Raw genomic sequence first — 6,000 nt, 5'->3', positions numbered from 1 at the left:
CATCTGGTGGTAGTGACATACAATACAGAGGCACCGAGAGGTGGCCATGATCTTAGAGATCACCAAATAAGCATATAGTAGTACTTAATAGACATTTCTTGAATTGAAGTGAGTTGCCCAAGGACTCTAAATCTGATAGTAGGTGATTCAGAACTCGAAACTTTTCCCTCGTCTCCTGACTTCTTAGTTGAAAGCATTTTCACTATCTTTGGCTTTTGATTTTATATCTCTGATTTATCATTACCAAAAGCAAAATGAAAAAACAAAACAAAACAAAAACCCCACAACCCACCTCATTCAGTCTGTTTTCTCCTTTGCATTCTTGAGTCTTTCTTTTGTATTTTGCACATCAGGGGGTCCCACCGATTCCCTAATCGGCTTCCTGTGTTTGGTTTATTTAAAGCATCCCTTTCTCTTATTATTAGCTGAGTAGAATGTCCCACAAATAGTGTTTTGGCCCTGCTGCTTTCCAGTTTGATTCTGAGGAAGGTCAGTACAGACAGAAAGAGACAAGCTGATCAGCATGGGTGACACAAGTAAGGGAGTGTGACACCTGGACGGATAGAAGGCATAATGAACTCCTGCCCTCTAGACCAGTTTTGAGGGATCTGCTCTGGGTGGATGGAGAGCATTCTTTGGTTTGCACCTATAGTTAAGAAAAGTTAGAGCCCTGATGAGTCTAGCAGTGGGGCACTTATTAAGAAGCACAAACAAATTCCCAAACTAAAAATTTCTTTCAATATGATCATGGCCTCCCAGTATAGCTTCATTCTTGTCTGGGAAAAAAAAAAAAGTTCTCACTGTTAGGAAGTTCTCCCTTTTACCTAATCTGAATCTAGTCTGCTGCATTTTAATTCATTTCTCTTATTTTTTTAAAAGATTTTATTTATTTATTTGAGAGAGAGGGAGAGGGAGAAGCAGACTCCCCGCTGAGCAGAGAGCCCAATGTGGGACTTGATCCCAGAACTCCGGGATCACGACCCAAGCCAAAGGCAGACGCCCAACCGACTGAGCCACCCAGGCACCCCATTTCTCTTATTATTACTGTGTTTTTTCCTATGACTTTAATAGCCTCATATCTGAAAGGTGCTTTGCACTTTCCAGATGCTGTCATGTGTGTGGCCCCACTTGATCCTGGCAACAACAACAGCATGAGTGAGATAGGGAAAATATTGTCCCCATTTTATAGTTGAGCAAACAGAGACTCCGAGAAAGGATGTGACCTGTCCACATCTTGTCCAGGGACCCACATGTAGCTAATAAACAGTAAGGCTAGGACTAGAAGCTGGATTTTCTGTCCTTGGTCTGCGTGCTTGTTCTAGATTACTGCAATAGCCTTTTAGCCAATCTTTTCCACCTTCAGAGTTGTCCCACTCCAGTCTTTGAAAGAGGTAGTTTCAGAGCAAGGAAAAGTAAATTATAATTGTACTAAAGAGACTGATCTTGGGACATGCCTAGCCTTATCATATGGTATAGTTTGAACTCAAAATGAGAGGAACCCATTCTTAACAGACGGCAGCCAATGTCTCCTCAGTATCTAGAACAGTGCTTGGCACATTCTAAATATTTTTAAACTGATTTTATTTTCTGCGCCCCCACCAGCTTCTCTCGATCATGCTTCGTACACAAAAGTCAGTCCTTTTTTTGAAGAACAGATGAATGCATGCTAGAGGTATAAATGAGGGCTGGAGAACACAGCATGGGCCAGCGGGGTGGGGAGATGAGGCTCTCAGAGAATGTTTCAGGGAGAAGGTTGGTATTAAAGGTGAACCATTGAGGGAAGAGAGGGACAGACAACAGTGAGGGGACAGTCCAGACAGAAGGAAAGCCAGGAACCAGGGCTCCACAAAAGTGCATGGCATGTTAGGAAACAGCAGATAACCTGGTATGCCTAAGGCATCACGTTAACTGGCTATTTCCAGTAAGAGTGTATGAGAAGAGGCTGGACAGGGAGGCTGAGAGCAGATTGTGAAACTGGCTCTTGTCCAAAGGCTGAGGGAAGTCATTAAAGGTTTCTGAGCAGAGAAGTGACCTGCTCCGAGCCAGGTTGAGAGGTGGAGGGACTGGGACCTGTTCCTGAGCCAGCTGGGTGCTGGGTCCTGCCCAGATGCCTTGAGCTTTATCCTAGCATAACTTAGATCTGGGTACCTGTTTTAGGGAATAGTCTGTGGATAGAAGTTGTGAATCCCAGCTCCAGCCCTCCCCAGCTAAGAGATTTTGGAACAAAGCTTTTGGTTTCTCTAGACCTCACAATTGATTCCATTCACGTCCTTCACTCGTTTTCCTTCATCATTATTCCATGCATTTGTTTTAAAAAAGGCAACTTTGAACTAGGCTTTAATGACATATAGGAGAACGGCAAAGCCATATATATAAAAGGCAACATTTTCTCAAAGATCATATGGGCTGTTATTACAAAGTAGGTAGAGAAAAACGGGCATTGTTATTAACAACTTTTGTCGGCCATAATAATTTTAAATTTCAATTCTATACCACACATACCTTCATGGACACACTTTTCTCTGTGCCCCAAAAGCTCTGGGCCAGAGAGACGGGGGTCATCCACCACGTCTTCCTCACCTCAACTGCAATCGACGATCAAGCCCCAGCCATTCTTCCTCCTGACTAGTCCTTCCGTGCATCTACTTCTCTCTGCCTCCACTACCTCCCTCGTAGTCTGAACTTCTATTCTATCTCATCTGGATTCAGAAATTTCCCACCTGCTCAGCCTCTCTTGCCTGCTTCTAATCCTTCCCCAAATGGCAGCCAGAGTGATCTTTTAAAAAATAAATCCACACAGGGGTCAGTTAGAGCTGAAGCAAATATGGCCAGAGCTAAGATTTAACAAAGCTGGTCGGCGCTTATCCAAGGTTTGTTTTATTATTTTTATGCCTCTCTGAGTGCTGGAAATATTTAATAATAAAAAAAATTTTTTAAAAATCTGATCATGCTACTCCCACACTCACCTTGCCTAAAGTGGCTTTGAGGATAAAGACTAACTACTATTACTACTCTACTACCACTTTTTCCTTTTGATTCTTACTATGGAAAATCTCAAACACACATGAAAGTTCACAGTATTACGAACCCCCTTATATCCGGCACTCACCAGGCTGCCCCATAAGGCCTCCGAGGGTGTGCGTGACTGAGTGCTTCCCAGCTTCTGTCTACATAAACCACCTTCTTACTCAGGTCTGGCCAGCCTGGCCTTCTTTCTCTTTTTCTAATGTGCAGGCTCCTTCCCATCTCAGGAATTCAGTAAGATATGCTTTCTCCTGGGCTGCTCATTCTTCCACCTTCAGCTGCTCCTCGTCTGCCCAAACACACGTCTCCACTGAGGTGCCGCATCCTCAGGGAGGCCATCCCTGACATCACAGCCTGGATCTCCCGTCAAACACATTTACATCACCTTCTCCTTCATCCCACTCAATGAAACATTGAGTCTTTCTGTGTCTGTCCCCCTCACCAGGCTGTAAGCTGCAGCATTCAGTGGGGTCACAAGCATGTGAAACACTATGTATAATGTAATGTGAAAGGCGCTGTGAGTAAGGGGGGCGTAGAATGCCGTTGGGAGCCCAGAGGAAGTCCACTCACCCCTGGATAGCCCTCCCAGATGAAGTGGCATTCAGGTTGCATTGGGAAGGATATTTAATAGTTCATCTTGGAGAGGCCATGTGGGAAAGGCATTCTACGGAGAGGGAAGGAAAGAGGCACAGAGGAAGGAAACTGTGGGGTGTGTGCAGTCAACACAAGGAGGTAGTCAGTAGCTCCAGGAGGCGTCCTGGGGGTGGGCAGTAAAAGGGTAGGGCGTGCATGACAGAAAATAAGGCTAGAAAGGTGCATTGGGTCAGACTCTGAAGCTTGTTGAGTGCCAGGCTAAGGAGCCTGGATTTAAAACTGGCAGCGAGGAACCAGAAGACGGGCTCCACACTCAACCCAATCAAGCTACAATTATTATATATTTTATATTTTCTATAATTACTTAGGGGTTAACAGCCATCTGCCTGTTATAGTTGAAAAACTGAGGCCTGACCATGGTCTTGCCTTCTTTCTTCCCTTTTCTTAACTTATCAGTACGTCAAACCCCAGGGGACAGAAAACTGTGGCAGATAGGCAGGAAGGCCCTGGAAAGGGTGAGGAAGATGAAGCCTCCTCCCTCCTCAGATAGTGAATAAGAGCAAGGCCCCTCTCCTGGCCTTGGGAGGAAGCCTCCCCAGAACTGGAAAACTTGGACATCCCAGTGCTGACAGAAAACCCCAAATGTGCCATCTCCTCGGGGACGGTGATTGTCTGGCTTGTGGTGGCCTCCTGGGAATGGGCCAAGGACATGGAGCAGAGCGCCAGGGAGTTCCCGCTAGTGCACTTACCACCCACTCAAGAGCTGGTGGCAGCCAAGAGGCAACGCTGCGCCATTAAGGTGTTTGTCAAGAAGCTAAGCTGGGCATTGTGGGCGATCTTGAGGGCCCTTTTTAGACTAGCAGTAAGTGAAAAAGAAAAAAGAAAAAAAAAAGACAGTGCTTGGAGGCAAACCAGAGCCAGCGTGACAGAGAGAACCCTCCCCAGGAGGCAGGGACGCTAGCTCCATTTCCTCTCTCAACTTGCTCCTGTGATTTTGGATAAGTCATTTCTCCCTTCATGTTTTATCTTGCTCTTCTGCAAGACAAGTGTATTAAAGCAGATGGTTTCAAGGTATGTTGACCAGTGCATTTTCTAGATACCTGAACAGTTAAGGCTTCAGGTGTGAAATTTTTAAAAAATCAGTTATAATGGAGGTGGGCTCAGGGGCAAGGCTGGGACCTCAGTGACATGGGTGGAGAAGACGGCAGGGCTCTGGTGAGACAGGAGCTGGGGGACTGACACAATGGTAGGGCTGATCTCTGAGGCATCACCACATCGTGATTTGGGCCACCAAAGATGGTGGTCCCTCTCTTGCCAGAGAGCGTGGGAGCAAGAACACAGACAACAACACCGTGAGGATGCTTACTTTCTGTCAGAATCTGCTAACTGCTCGAATGCATGTGTTAGTTTCCTATTGCGGCTGAAACAGATGACCACAAACTTAGTGCCTTCTAACACAGATTTCTCATCTTCTGGAGGTCAGAAGTCTGAAACAAGACTTACCAGGACTAAAAGCAAGGTCTCTGTAGGGCTGGCTTCCTTCTGGAGGCTCGTACCTGGCCTTTTCCAGCTTCTAGAGGCCACCCACGTTCCTTGGTGTGCGGCCCCTTCTAGCATGGCGTTACTCTGACGCTTGCTTCTGTCGTCACCCCTCTTTCTCTGACCCCGACCCTCTTTGCCTCCCTCTCACAAGGAACCTGTGATTACATTGAGTCCACTTGGATGATCTAGGATAATCTCCCCACCTGAAGATCCTTACCTTCTTCACCTCTATAAAGGCTCCTTTGCCACGTGAGTTCACATAGTCAAGGGGGCCAGGGATTAGGATGTGGTCATCTTTGGAGGGCCATTATTTCACCTACCACATTGCATCATCTCACTGGACCCTCCTCACAAGCCTTCTTTTATCATCCTCTGTTTAACAAATGAAGAAAATGAACCTTAAAGAAGTGAGGTCATTTGCCCAAGGACACTCAGCTGGAAAGAGCAAAGTTAGGTAATATTTGGCATGTAGTGATATCTTAGTCCCAAGTGACCTGTCTTTTCAGATAGGACCCTACCCAGCTCCCAGGTGTACAGGGACTAGGGTCTCACTCTCTGGAGAAGACCGGGAACCAGGTAGGGAATCTGAGACCTTGAGAAACAGATTAGGGTCATAGCAATCTCAGTTTGGGACCTAAGTGCCAGACAGGGAAACCGAGGCAAAAACCCAGAGGTGAGAACTGAGCTAACATAGCAATGGATGGGGAAGGGTGATGTTAGATCACTATTGATGCCAATATACAATAACACAATAGAATCTCGATGATGGGGTGCTGCTGAACCCTGAAGTTAGGATTAGCCCAGGAGATGGGAGGTGAAAGACCCAGAGATGAAGGCAGC

This window comes from Callorhinus ursinus, unplaced genomic scaffold (genome assembly GCF_003265705.2).
Source record: "Callorhinus ursinus isolate GAN/ISIS: 27379988/994484 unplaced genomic scaffold, GSC_fseal_2.0 scaffold38, whole genome shotgun sequence".
In the NCBI taxonomy this organism is placed as follows: domain Eukaryota; kingdom Metazoa; phylum Chordata; class Mammalia; order Carnivora; family Otariidae; genus Callorhinus; species Callorhinus ursinus.
Note: the sequence above shows the minus strand (reverse complement) of the source record.